Consider the following 15737-nt stretch of genomic DNA (forward strand, 5'->3'; position numbering starts at 1 on the left):
TGAGTGATCTTAAGCAAAAAATAAAAAAAAAAATTCACACATCAACATGGGTGAAATTCTGAATGGTTAGAGGTTTGAATTTTAAAAATGGGTACAGAGTTTTGAATGGTAAAAATTATTTTTAAAAAAAGAGAGAATGCACTACCAAAATGAATATAACTGGCATAGTGCCTAGTGGTCATGTCATTATCAAAAAGATAATGACATTCTGTTAAACTGATACATTCTGTTAATCCCATTGTCTCATGCTCAAAAATTTGGGATGACAGTGAATTGGATCAAGATAATGTATTAATGTGTGTCATGTGAACCATGCAGTATTGAATCTAGATTTAAGTTTAAGACCAAGATTACCCATTTCACAAACTCACAAGGTAAGGGATTACAACGAGATTAGTATTAACAACAGTATTTTTTATGTTCCTTATGCTTGCTTAAGCAAACATAAGACATCGACTTGTTTATTTGTACTTGCTTTTTGATGGTTTGCAAATTAATCCATAAGTTTTTACCTTCTTTTACCTTAAAGTTTTAACAGCTTAAAGAGCTTTTAATTTGTTAATTTTTCTGTTAATTCATCACTGTTAAATGAATCAAAGTCCTATTGCACGCTTTCTATTAGAAGATCAACTATGATCAGAAAATTTGTATATTACCAATCTTTTTGAGAACACTAGAATAAGCTCACAAACATTGGTGATCAACTGATTGAACACTACCCAGATTTAGGTTTAAAATCAGTTTTAATTTGATGAATATAACTCAGTTTTGGATAAGAGATACAATATCCAGCACTTTATAAAAAGCATTTTTTTTTTTTTTTTTTTTTGCATTTTCCATCTTCATACTTATGCATAAAAACTATTTCATCAATAAAACAAAAATTAAGTTAACTAGTTACTTAGTCATGCAAATTACTTTAACTGTAATTACAAAAAAATTGTGAAGGAGAAAGCTTTTAGTACTAGCTATATAGTGCAAGGAAGCCACAGGTTTTCACAACTATCCAGCCCACCTTTGAATTTACCCAAGCTGTTAGCTTCAGATTCCCATGGAAGTAACTTATTTCAGTAATTAACAAATCACTGGCTAAAAGAAAACTCCCTATAAATCCATTGTAAACTTCTTTTGCTGTAATTTGATTTTATGGCTCCTAGTTTTATTTATGAGTAAAAAGTTCACCCTCATTCATATTACTACCTCCTCTCAGTGCCTTACAGACCTCAATCAGTTTCCCCCCTCTAAGCTGCCTCATTGCCAAGCTCTGCAGCCCATATATTTGAAGTCTTTTCTCACACAGGCACTCCTCTGCATATCTCACCAGGTTGCCTGTCTTAACTCTGTCAAGAAATTCTTCTCTCTTTTATGTACCGTCTCCATATATGGACAAAGTATTCCAAGTGCAGGCTTGCAGTACTGTCCATATATATATGATATCGGACTTCTGAAGATGTCTCTTTGTACAAATTATTGTATTATTTGATTTAAAAATATTATTTCTGTTGATTTATATTGTTTTGGAGATAAAAAAAAAAATCAAAGAATATAGGGAAAAAAAATTAATTAAAATTGATCCTAGTTTATTTTTAATTTTGTTGAATGAAGAATTTAAGATATCAATAAAATTAAATTTTTTATAGTTATTTCACTGCTCCATGTTAGAAAAGTTAGAAAATACAATAGTCCATGATACATTTTGGGTTGAGAACCACTGCTTTAGGCTGAAATTTCTATTAGTAGTTGTAAAAAAATGACAAACACTCCTGAATAGTCTGGATGATTTGTGTATCAGATTTTATCAGACTGTATAGTCATTGAGTTGCAGTGTGAGTTTTGAATAAGATTCGTAAGATTTGCAACAGAGTTTTTTGAGTAAGGGGAGAACATTACATTACAAGTGATCTGCAATTGACATAAAGTTTTAAGAGAGCAAAACTGTGTATGGCAGTAAAAAGGCAATTGTTGAGAGAAGCATGAGAGAATGCCAGATTGCTTTGCAGTTGAATGACCCTGATCATTCAGATACAAAGCAATCGAAAAATTCATTTGAAGAATTGTTCCTGCTGTGATTTTCTGCAATTTGAAAAATTTCTGAAATCACAATCATTTTGGAGAGCATCATCACTGAACAAATATTAGGTGCAACTATGGAAAATTTCCTTAGATATCTATAAATGCACTAGAGTGCAAAAAGTTCATGTTCACTGTGTTTTCGCACGAGTTAAACTAAACTCCCATTCTACTTGAGTATTGCGATTTCACAAGCAATGTTGTTAGTTAAATATTTCAGTAAGTAGAAACATTTGAAAATACAGTAAACCATCACTAATCCGGAGTAATTGTGGGGAGATGTCATCCAGATTACACATTAATCCAGATCAGTGAAGAAGCACTTCCTAATTCATTTCACAAATATACGTGATCTCAATTCCAATCTCAACGATGTCCATTTCCACTTGCAGTCTGCCAAACCCCATGTACTTTTTCTGACTGAGATTTTTCTAATCTCAGTTATCGGTTGATTCAACTACTGCTCATCTCAGTTGCCCAAATTATTCACTGTATGGTTCCTTTTGCCTCAAAGCCTTGTGCATTTGTCTGTTCCAATATTCCCTGTCAGAGACTTGGTAATTTGGAATCTCCTCTTTTCGACCTTCTCTGGCTTAAAATCTCTCTACCTCATTGTGTCAAATTCATCTGTTGTCTCTACCATTCTCCCAACTCCACTAATCACGTGGAGCTCTTTGACTTCCTCTCTTTGCTACTTGACTTTCTCCAGACCAACTTTCCTAACACTGAGGTAATGTTCACAATTCCAGCTGGCTTATGTTTTCTAGTCACACCGACCCAACTGGTCGAGATGCTGAGGCTTTTGCAATTACTAATGACCTTGCAGAGATTGTTCATTTACCTACAAGAATACCGGACAATCCTAATACAGCCAACATGCTTGATCTTTTTCTCACAAACAATCCTAAGTACACGGTCGAAGTGAGAGGTCCTTTAGACAACTCAGATCACAACTTGGTGATCGTCTCTACTCCAATGGAGCCTTTATCTCATGGCTATTCCCAACCTTGTGTTCTTTGGCATTAAAAGAATGCAAAATGGGATGACCTGCAAGATTTCTTTTCCTTGGTCGGATTACTGTTTCAGAACTTCTGATGTCAGCATTTGCTCAGATTGTGACAGTGAAATTATTCTTGTAGGAATGGAGTCCTTTATTCCACACTCCACTTTAAAATCTTGTCCTTTATCAAAACCTTGGTTTTCCAGTAAATGTACGAAGGCTGTTCAAGAGAAGAATGTTGCATATCGTAATTGGCTTGATTCTAATTCTTCAGTTTCATTTTCTGCCTACACCAAAGCTCTCAACAATTGTAAAGCAGCTATTAAGACTCTCAACAATTGTAAAGCAGTCCAAACTTAGAGTTTGAACAGGCTAAGAGTATAAAACTTGCTTCTTGCCCTAATGGTAGCCGAGCATTCTGGTCTCTTCTTGCCAAAGCTATTGGCCGCAACTTTTGCCCATCTCTGCTCCCGCCTCTGTCCAAACCAAATGGTTCTGTTGTCACTTCAGCCAAGGATAAAGCTGACCTACTAACATCCCATTTTTCTTCGAACTCATGTATTAATGATCTTGGTAAAATACCTCCCACCATTACCAACACGCTCCATTCAATGCCTCCTGTGATCTTCCGTCAAAAGGATGTCAGAAGGATTTTGACGAATCTTGACGCTAAGAAAGCTCCAGGTCCCAATGGTATTTCTCCACTTGTTCTCAAAACCTGTGCTCCTGGACTTACTCCTGTTCTTTGCCGCCTTTTTTCACTTTCTTTTTCCAAAGGTGTTTTTCCTTCTGCTTGGAAATTTGCTCATATCCAGCCAGTTCCTAAAAAAGGGTGACAAATCCCTCCCATCCAATTATCGTCCCATTGCAATTACTTCTACTCTTTCTAAAGTAATGGAGAAATCAATTAACCGCCAACTCTTAAACTACCTTGAAACCTTCTGTTTGATCAACGATCGCCAGTATGGATTCCGTCAGTGTCGATCCACTGGTGATATTCTGGCTTATGTTACCCATTTATAGACTAATTCAATGGAAAGGTTTGGTGAAACACAAGTAGTTGCTCTTGACATCTCAAAGGCTTTCGATCGTGTTTGGCATAAAGGTCTTCTAAACAAGCTTCCATCTTATGGTTTGCCAACTGTTTTTAGTAATTGATTATCCAGTTTTCTCTTTGATCGCTCACTGAGGGTGATGGTAGATGGCTCTCTGTCTTCTTACTTCTCCACTAATGCTGGTGTCCCCCAAGGTTCAGTTCTTTCCCCCACTCTTTTCCTCTTATATGTTAATGACCTTCTTCCAGTGACTGGAAATGCTATCCATAGTTTTCCCGATGATAGAACGTTGCATTCTACTTTCCATTTTGAGAAACCTTGCCCTGCTCAATCAGTTTCAACTTCTCGAAAATCTGCTACCAATTCTTTAAATGCCGATCTTATGGTAATTCTCCAGTGGGGCAATGACAACTTAGTTGATTTGAACCCTTCTAAAACTCAGTCTTATCTTATATCTCACAAAAAGGATTCTTCTGCTCCTATGCTTATCTTTAGTGACACTTCGATTTCTAGGCAAAATGATATATCTCTTTTGGGGATTACCCTGACTTCTAATCTCTCTTGGCACAAGCACATTACAAATATTGCTTCCTCTGCATCTAAAAAACTTGGTTTTCTCTTTCGCTGTCTGCGTTACTTTTCTTCCAAACAGCTGCTCACTCTGTATAAATCGCAAATCCGCCCTGCCATGGAATATTGTTCCCACATTGGGATGGTGCCCCCAAAACCTCTCTCAGACTTCTTGATTCCATTCAGAAGAGAGCAGTTAGGTTAATTAATGATCCATCTCTAACAGAGTCTCTCCACTCGCTTTCTCATAGACGCACCGTTTCTGCTGCATGACTTTTCTACAGATGCTTCCATGGGCACTGTTCTTCTGAATTGTCTTCTATAATTCCCGCTCTCTCTTTCAAAACTGTCCAAACACGTGCCGCCACCAGCCAACATCCATTTACTGTCCAACTTCAAACCCACGGAACCAACTTTTCATCTTCCTCATTTATTCATTCAACTGCCGTTTTCTGGAACAACCTTCCTTCATACGTATTTCCTGAAAATTACAGTCTACAGAAGTTCAAGTCCAATGTCAACAAATATCTTCTTTCGTCTTCTCGACCTTCAACCCAAGCACGGTACTAAGTACTATAGGTTCTAATACCTCTCGTGTTTGGGGTTTACATAAAAAAAAAGATAGCCCTAAAAGACAATGAACTCAGAACACAAATACTTAAGTGGAAAATTTAATGATATTACCATTAGCATTAGCAAAGGCATATGATGCAAGAAAGTAAGCTTATATAGCATCAGCCAAAAAAAAAAAACCCTTATTTCATCCATCCACTCACTTCAAATGTTTGTCAAGTTCTGCCTTAAATTTATTTAGGCTATCAACTTCCACAAAGACAGATGGAAGTTTGTTCCAGCAATCAACTACCTGCTGGCTAAAGGCAAACGTCCGCACATCTATCCTACAACTGTCTTTCCTCAATTTGAATTTATGCCCCCTCAAGTGATTATTCTGAGCAAGAGGAAGAATCCCATCAGCATTGAGCATGCTCAAACCATTCAGGGCTTTATACTCCTCAATCAGATCACCTCGCATGTGCCTAGTCTCCAGACTGTAATTTGCAAAACTTAAGCCTTTCTTCGTAAGAGCAACCCTTTGTTCCATTCACTAATCTCGTTGCCCTTCTCTGTACTTATTCCAACAGCTCTACATCCTTCTTAAAATGAGGCCTCCATACAGTATTCAAGGTGTGGCCTGACCATTGCTTTATACAAGGGGATAATCACCTCCTTATCTCTACTAGAAAAATTCCTGTATATCATTGAGAAGACACCATGAACTACTCTTGCAAGACCGTCTACACTGCCCAGAAAACTTCATATCTGCCTGCACAATTACCCCCAGGTCCTTTTCATTCTCTACCACTGTCAATGTACCACAGAGTTAATACATTACTCTGGGGTTGCTGCTTCCCATATGTAGTACAGGCGGGCCTCGATTAACGCAATTAATTCATCCCGCGAGCCCATTGCACAAAACGGAAACGCGTTAATCGAATATCATAACCAATTGGAAAATTATAATTGGTCCTTGACCTTCTGGAATGTCCATAATGAATTTTAAAAATACCTTTTAAATAACTTTTTAACTTTATATAATGTAAAAGATAATGAAAATAATTATGGAATTAAATGTTTATTGCATAAAACAGCGATTCTTAAACTGCAGAATATTTTAAATTTTCAAGGGAAACAGCGATGCTTGACATCTGTCGGACACCTCGCGAACTACTAGCTCGCGGTAGTTCACAGTTTCAGCATTTCTTATTAAGTTGTTTGGACCTAACTACTAAAAGAAACTGTTAGGTATTTCTTTTGGTCTGGGTGCACCTTGAAAAAATTACTGAGACATTAAAGGTGCTGTGAACCGAGAAACTTTGGGAACCTCGGACATAAAATACACAATGAAGAAATTACTGTTGCGGAAATATTTGAACAGTGTTGACTTTCTCTTTTTATCAATCAATTTCCGATAGCCGACAACAATCTTCTCTGGGCCCTGGCGAAATAAATATCGCAGAGAACATCAAATCTTTTGTTTGAGGTTCTCTGCGATACGAAAGATTTCATCTAATTCTTTTACCGTTATCTCCTTCGCGGTAATATTTTCATCTGGCTCATTTAAAAATTTGAATTTTTAAATGCAAGTCTGCATTGACTTTATTAGCAGGAAACAAACACGTCTTCTTCCGATGGTTGATGGAACACACCGAGGCGGGCAGCAGGCAAATGTTTGTTTATTGACTGTACGACTCGCGGTAAGCTTAACGCGCAATTCAAATCTTTTTCAACTATCACATAAAAAAAAAAAGATCGCGTTAACTGGAAATTTGCATCGTGTAAAGTGAAAAGTGGTATCATTTTTCAAATCAAATAGCGTTAACTGAATATCGCGTTAATCGAACTCGCGTTATGCAAGGCCTTGCTATACTTTACATTTGTCAATGTTAAACTTCATTTACTACCTCTCAGCCCATCTACTCAACTTTTCTAGATCCTCTTGCAGCAGCATACTGTCATTGGTGTCATTAACAACCCTGCCAACCTTCGTATCGTCTGCAAACTTGGACATTGAGCCTGATATACCATCATCAATATCATTTATATATATACAGAAAACAACAATGGACCTGACACTGAACCCTGAGGGACTCCACTAATAACATTAGTCCATGAAGAGCAGTGTCCATTGATTACCACTCTCTATCTTCTCCCACTCAACCATCCCTTTATCCATAGCAGCAATTTGCCTCCAATGCCACGCTGCTCTAATCTGTGCAGCAGTCTTCCATGTGCAACAGTATCAAAGGTCTTTCTAAGATCCAAATATATGATATCAAAGTTATTCCCTGCATCCAGTTCCTCTGTGACCACATCATAGTATCCAATCAGATTGGTCAGACAAGACTTTCCCTTAACAAAAACATGCTGTGTCCGAGGTATAACTGAAGTCTTGTCTAGATGATCCTGTAGTGCTTCTTTAACCAGTGCCTCCATTAAATTCCCTGGAACAGAAGTTAAACTAACAGGTCTGTAATTACCTGTGTCTACCTTTGATTCTCCTTTGTGGATTGGGGTCACATTTGCACATCTTCAGTCCATGGGTACGTGCCCTGAGTCCAGGAAAGCCCTCATAATTATGGCTAAGGGTTTGCTTACTTCCTTTGCCACCTCCTTTAATATAACTGGATAGATTCCATCCACCCCAGGTGCCTTTCTTATGTTTATCTTCAACAATTTCTCCTCCACTTTACTGTCAGTTATGAAAAGGCAATACATTTATCCATTGAAATATGGATAAATGTTTTGTCATTTTATACATTTATCAGGTGGCGCTGCATACTAACGCTACTTGATCGCTGCTGTGAATACCACTTAAATAGAGCTGCTTTCAGCAACACTTCTTTTGGCTTTTTATATGTCTCACTATTTGATGGACTGCTTTTATCACTTCCCACATCGAATTTTAAAGGAAATGTGTTTATAGATTCTTTTTGTTTTTTAATATCTGACACAGCCTGTTGACCAATACCAAATTTTTTAGCAAATTTTTTTTTTTCTAGGAATGCCATTTTCAAGTTATTCTATCACTTTGAGCTTGTTAATGGTAGTTAAAGTAATGTGTTTTCTCTTTATTCCACTTTTCAATTCTTTGGAACTAATAATTATATTAAATTTGTTTACTTATGTACATATATATGTGTAGCAAGCCCTCGTTATAAAGCGGTTCTCTATAACGCTGTTCTTATATTATAACCTGTATCTGACTATAACGCTGTCACAAATCACTATAACGCTATTTTACAGATTGCATTTTTGCCATATTTACTGAAATTGTTTCATTTGATGGAGTCGATAACTTGAAAATGAATAGCAAAACAGCATTTAAATGTTTCCCACGATGACTTGAGAAATTTTCCTACGCTTAGTGAAATTTTCTCCCATGCTAATTTAATTGCAGTGCAGTGACTTGTTACGTAGCTCCGCGATCAACATTTTAAAAAATGATCACCTATATTGCTTGTGATATTTGCGTTATATGGATTTATCCGGAGTCTAGTTATCACTCAGTACAGCACTAGACATTATGCTTAATAGACAGTTTACTCGAACTTTGTATCATAATTAATGCAACCAATGCAGTTACATTTTCAAAGAGTTAATAATGGCGGATAAGAACGAAAAAGCAACGTCTGGACGCAGTATGAAAACTACAAATGTAAGAAAAAGACTGAGTTTTAAAATTAAATTAGACGTTTCGAAGCGAATTGATTCTGGTTAACGACAAGCGGATGTGTGCCATAATTTAAGATTAGCAAGTTTAACTGTAAGAACAATTATACAAAATAAAGAATTAATTTTAGCAGTGGGAAAGACAGCTGTTCTACTGCAAGCAACTATGGCTAGGCCGGCTATTAGGATTGAAATGGAGAAACTTTAACTAATTTTATTGAAGATAATATCCAATGCAGAATTCAGTTTAGTTAAATATTATAAAAAAAAAAAAAAAAAAAAGAAAGCCAGAGAGAGATTAGCGTATATCTGAAGAAAACTCACCTAAAAAAAATGTGGAACCATTTAAAATTAGTACGGGCTGGTTGAATAGATTTAAAATCCAGGAAGGGACTGCAAGTGCAGATCAAGGAGCCGAGACTTTCAAAAAAGAACTTGTTAAAATTTTTGAAGAGTGGTATTATGTGTTATACTTCTCAACAAGTTTTTAACATAGATGAAGCAGGACTTTTTTGGTAACGAATGCCTAAAAGAAGTTTCATATTGAAGTAAGAAAAAAAAAAACATGCCAGGTTTCAAAGGCTTGTTTCACTGGCAGGTTTCACATGCCAGTGAAGGATCGGTTGACTTTGTTGTTGGGTGGTAATGCTGCAGGCGACTTAAAATTAAAACAAACCCCTTTTAGTTTACCAGGAAGAGGGCCAAAGTATAACCCAAAATCACATATTTTTCATGATTAAATTCATCAATTAAATTCATGATTTTAATTGGAATTTTACGTTTAATTTTGATTCGTAAGTAGTTACCACATAATTATATATGTATGTAATGCAGAATATTTTATATGTGCAAATATTTGAATTAGCATTAGCATTAGCATTAGTAGAGGCATTTGATGCAAGAAAGCAAGCTTATGCAGCATCAGCCAAAAAAAAAAAAAAAAAAACACCCCACTTCCACTTCACCCCTCTGTTCATTCAAAATACCTGTCCAGCTGAGCCTTAAACTTATTTAGGCTATCAACCTCCACCACAAGGGATGGAAGTCTGTTCCACCCACCAACCACCCGCTGGCTAAAGGCAAATTTCCGCACATCTATCCTACATCTGTCTTTCCTCAATTTGAATTTATGCCCTCTCAGGTGATTTTTCTGAGCTAGAGGAAGAATCCCATCAGCATTGAGCATGCTTAAACCATTCAAGGCTTTATACACCTCTATCAGATCACCTCGCTGGTGCCTAGTCTCCAGACACTGTAATTTGCAAAACTTAAGCCTTTCTTCGTAAGAGCACCCCTTTGTTCCATTCACTAATCTTGTTGCCCTTCTCTGTACTCGTTCCAGCAGCTCTACATCCTTCTTGAAATGAGGCCTCCAGACCTGTATACAGTACTCTAGGTGTGGCCTGACCATCGCCTTATACAATGGAATAATCACCTCCTTATCCCTGCTGGAAAAATTCCTGTACATCATTGACAATACTCCATGAGCTACTCTTGCAGCCCGTCTGCACTGCTCAGAGAACTTCATATCTGCCTGCACAACCACCCCCAAGTCCCTTTCATTCTCTACCACTGTCAGTGTTGTACCACAGAATTGATACGTTGCTCTGGGATTGCTGTTTCCCATGTGTAGTACTTTACATTTGTCAATGTTAAACTTCATTTGCCACCTCTCAGCCCATCTGCTCAACCTTTCCAGATCCTGTTGCAGCAGCATAGTGTCAGTAGTGTCCTTGACAACCCTGCCAACCTTTGTATCGTCTCCAAACTTGGACATTAAGCCCGATATACCATCATCAATATCATTTATAAATACAGAAAACAATAATGGACCCAACACTGAGCCCTGAGGGACTCCACTAATAACATCAGTCCGCAATGAGCAGTGTCCATTGATTACCACTCTGTCTTCTCCCCCTCAACCACCCCTTTATCCATAGCAGCAATTTGCCTCTAATGTCACACTGCTCCAATTTGTGTAGCAGTCTTCCATGTGCAACAGTATCAAAAGCCTTTCTAAGATCCAAGTATATAATATCAAAGTTATTCCCTGCATCCAGTTCTTTTGTGACTGCATCATAGTATCCAATCAAGTTGGTCAGGCAAGACTTCCCCTTAACAAAACATGCTGTGTCTGAGCTATAACTGAAGTCTTGTCTAAATGATCCTGCAGTGCTTCTTTAACCAGTGCCTCCATTAATTTTCCTGGAACAGAAGTTAAGCTCACAGGTCTATAATTACTTGTGTCAGCCTTTGATCCTCCTTTGTGAATTGGGGTCACATTTGCACATTTACAGTCTATGGGTACCTCCCCTGAGTCCAAGGAAGCTCTCATAATTATGGCTAAGGGTTTGCTTACTTCCTTTGCTGCCTCCTTTAATATAACTGGATAGATCCCATCCACCCCAGGTGCCTTTCTTGTGTTTATCTTCAACAGTTTCTCCTCCACTTTACTCCCAGTTATTTCAAGATTCTGTAGCTTACTGCTGGAGTTGAATACACCTCTGGCATTCCCCTCGCTGAATAAATCCTCATGTGTGAATGTCGATGCAAAATATTCATTTAGTTTGTTAGCTACCTGAGTAGGATCATCAACAGTTGACCCATCAATATCAAGTGGACCAATCTGATTCATCCCCTTCCTTCTAGAGTTTACATAAGTAAAGAACTCTTTGCTGTTTTTCTTTGCATCCCTTGCCAAGGATTTCTCGTAATCTGCCTTCTCCTGCCTAACCTCCTTTGTAACTTGGTTGCATATCAACTTGTATCTATCATAGGCGTCTGTGTCATGTGTTAATTTGTATGTATCCCATGCATTTTTCTTCTCTGCCATATGCCTCATTAGTTCATCTGACATCCATTTTGGCCTAAACCTTGAACAATATTTCTTAGTTGGTATGTAAAGCCTAGTAGCTTCCAAGATAAGTTCTTTGAATGCTTCCCATTTTGAATTTGCTGTTGGTAACATCATCAGTTGGTCCCACTGTATAGAATTTAAATACTGTCTCAGTCCATCGTAGTCGCCTTTACGGAAGCAATAACCCTTCCATTTACCCCTAATGGTAGTTACCTCTTTGAGTAAATCCCACTTCAGCACACTGTGATCACTGCCACCTAGTGGTTCATTTATCTGCAGATTCTTAATGCATGAAGAATCACTGCTGATAATCAAATCAAGAGTATTACTCCCTCTAGTTGTCTCCCGAACATGCTGATGCAGAAAACAATCATCCAATAAATCCACAAAAGCCCTGCTAGTGTGTGAGTAACCATCCCCCAAATTCCAGTCAATATCTGGGAAATTAAAATCTCCCATTATAAGACACTCTGATTTACTGGCCCACTCTATTTCCCTGTACAGTTCCTTATTATACTCATCAGAGTCATTAGGCCTATAGCACACTCCTACTCTCAATTTTGATCTCCCAATGTTTATGTCACACCAAACTGACTCCACACTGCACTGTCCAGCGATGTCGACTGGCTTCACTTCCTTGGTTTTTATGTGTTTCTTAACTAATAGCATAACCCCTCCCCCCTTCCTATCCTGTCTATCCTTTCTGTAGACGTTGTACTCCCCAAATTGCAGTTCTGCATCCCTTATATCTGTGTGACACCACGTCTCTGATATCCCAACAATATCTGCCTTCGATGTTTTGAGCAATACCTCAAATTCATCAAATTTATTTACTAAACTCCTAGCATTGGTGTACACGCAAGTATACCTGCACCTGTTTCTATTCTTAGCTACCCTAACACAACCCATGTGTTTACTTGTACCGCAATGGCTCCCAGCAGTCTCTGAAATACCATGCATTTTGTTTTTCAGGCTTCTGCTCATTCTAATAGAAGCAGTGCGAGAATCTCTTTCACCTCTGCCAGTGGCTACTGTCAATCTATTGGTCTTTGTCTCCCCCCAAGCTAGCAGTTTTCCGACCCACCTAACACTGCCTCGATAGCATCAGCAAATATTCTTGCACCCTTTCTATTTAAGTGTATCCCATCCCTGTAGAAGCAATCTCTCCTGTTAACAAGTACAGTCCAGGCTGAAAAAAATTCTACCCCTTGAGCCTTGCACAATCTTTCCAGGGCCGAATTGATCGACAAGGCTCTCATCATATACTCCCTCCTATCGTGTCTGGGCATAATTGCAGACACTTTCAAATTCAACCCTAATTCTCGGCTTTTGTTCAACAGTGACCTGTACTTGTTAAGTAATTCTGCCGGTCTCCTACTGTTAATATTATTAGTGCCAACGTGTACAACTATATCACCTTTTGTGCCCTTAAAAGATGATATTCGCTCTACAACATCAGTTGTAGAGCGAATTTTATTAGATATTAGAATATTATTAGAATATTAGGTATTTGTGCATCTTTTCACTACCGTTTATTATTGATTAGGAAATATCCTATGGCACCGACCACAACTCACAAATACATATGTTACCTTATGGGAATGTGGCGCTCGCTTAGTGCGGATTCACTTAGCACTCTTGTTTTTCTGGAATGAATTATCAGCGTTTACAGGGGTCACCTGTATAAAGAAGTATGCAAGTGAAGTGATATAAGCAGTAACATTTGTCACTCACAGTGAACGATACTGAACAAAAGAAAACGTAATGTATGTTCCATCTCTTTCTGTGCACAGTCAATCAGCACACAGTCACAGTGACTCATCTGCCTTCCTAAATCCCGTGTGTCTTTCAAGGTACTCAACTGTGAACAGAATTTTTCATATTTCGATCCGGATTAACTGTAACCGGATTAGCGAGGGTTTACTGTATAAATTTTTTTTGCTGTGGTGACCAGCATCAGCAATAATGGTGTCATCATTAATTTTATGCAAGACAGTACCTTCATTGGCAAAGTTGTGAGTTTTGAATATCTAAATCTGAATGTGCATCTAGTGTCTGACTTGAACCCATCTCTTGTAATTATAATACAACCGGTGATTTGTTTTGGTTATCTGTCGCACTGTAAATTCCTTTATCCATTCTTTCCCCAGCCACTTGCCAACAGTGAAATGAATGTGTCACTACAAGCATTTTATAAAGGCTTTGCTCTACATTTACTCATTGATTTTTATCTCTGGCCACTTTAACAGGCAGTGTTAACAATAACTGTTTCCAGATATGACTTATCACTAACACTACGCATTCCTATTCTAAAAGTGATCATTCTATAGTGTGAAATAATATTTGCTCATCTGTACTCTGTGCACTTTGTTCTTATCACAGACTGTCATGAATTTTTACAGGTTGTTTTGATATTTTTTCTGCTAACTTAACAGTGGACATTATTGCTAGCTACACTATTACTGGTTTTCTCTCTTTCAGAATATTAATAATCACTTCTTTTTACCCCTCTGTCTTGAACCCATAGCATTTTAAATAAATTAATTTTTCTTCATTCAAGGGTATTTCTCACCCTACTGTTCACTGAAAATAAATATTTCATTGCCGCTGAACTGTTGGAAACTATGGAAACAAAATTCCGTGCTATAAAGCTGATTTTATGTGGGAATAACAATGAAAACCACTGGGTGCATTGAGCACTTAGTGGGAACTGAACTTGCCATAGCATTTAAAAACATCATATATTTGTGTTTTTTTCAAAAATTTAATCACATACCTCCACATTGTAATTGAATAGTTTTAATGTCCTCTGAAAAATCATTCCTTTTTGTTATGCATTATTTTAATATATGGTTGCATGTAATATTTTCCTTTCACACTATTCTTCCCTGGTAAAGCATTTTTGTAGATAGACTTATATACAGGCAGTTCCCGCTTTACGAGTTCCTGGGTTTACGAGTTATTTATTTATTTTTTTTCCAAGTATCAACAAAATCGAAAATATGAACATTAATTGCAAAAGATGAGTGTTAAACATTCATAAATACTGCATTTCCTGCATTCATAAATATTGCACTACCACATGCATAGCTATACAATACAGTGTACTTCGCTTTACGATATTAATCCGTTCCAGTTGCACCATCGCATTGTGAAAATATCAATGTGAACCCAATAACACATTGTTATTTGGTAATTCGTTCCAAGACCTCAGAAGTTGAAATATTTGCTATATGACTAAACTGTTTGCTTCTCTAAAAGGTCACTTAATAATAATCACTTAATAATCATTTTATAATGTAAATTATATTAGTTACCAATTCAAATCGTTAAAATGCAATACACGTTCATCATTATCATATGTTCTGTTATAAGAATCAATTTCGAATGCCTTTGTGATAATTTTCTAAAGCACATTTCTGGAGATCACAACCATAAAACAATAAAAACAATTTGCACCTTCCGGTTTATTGAGCTTTTCTGTTAGTGCAAGCAATTATAAATGGGTAGTAACGTGATGTTATTGCATTTGCAAAAATACCGATAGCTGGAATTGTGTGGTTTTTTGCATTATTATGATGAAATGTGTTTCCCCTTTACTGAAATCTTCAGTCCAAAAACAAATTTTCAGAATCTTCTCTTCATTCCTTTTTTTTTTTTTTTTTTTTCTTTTTTTTTCTTCCATGCTTTGTTACTCTGCACGAATCGTGTTAGATGCAATCTCACTTGCACATATCGTTCTAGTTGCAATTTGTGCGTGCCATTAAAAAAAAATGTTTATGCATGCTATCATGAAATTTATAGAGAAAAAGAAAGATCTTGGAAACAAACACCTCTTGAAGCATTTCTGAAGAAGATGACTTGACTACTTGTGTAACAAATCGAGTGCCAAGCCAATAATGAGTGATCAACAAGTGTGCATTTAGTTTATGATGATTGATGAAAAATAAACATT

The 15737-nt window shown here is 37.1% G+C and overlaps 1 protein-coding gene across 6 annotated transcripts in view; it reads left to right on the forward strand.

Annotated features, from left to right (window-relative positions):
- Positions 1–15737, forward strand: part of LOC150078808 (poly [ADP-ribose] polymerase 2-like) — a 167446-nt gene that overhangs the window by 106634 nt on the left and 45075 nt on the right. The window lies entirely within an intron of this gene.

Source organism: Mastigoproctus giganteus, chromosome 10, assembly GCF_048544385.1.
Source record: "Mastigoproctus giganteus isolate SK-2022 chromosome 10, ASM4854438v1, whole genome shotgun sequence".
Taxonomy (NCBI): domain Eukaryota; kingdom Metazoa; phylum Arthropoda; class Arachnida; order Uropygi; family Thelyphonidae; genus Mastigoproctus; species Mastigoproctus giganteus.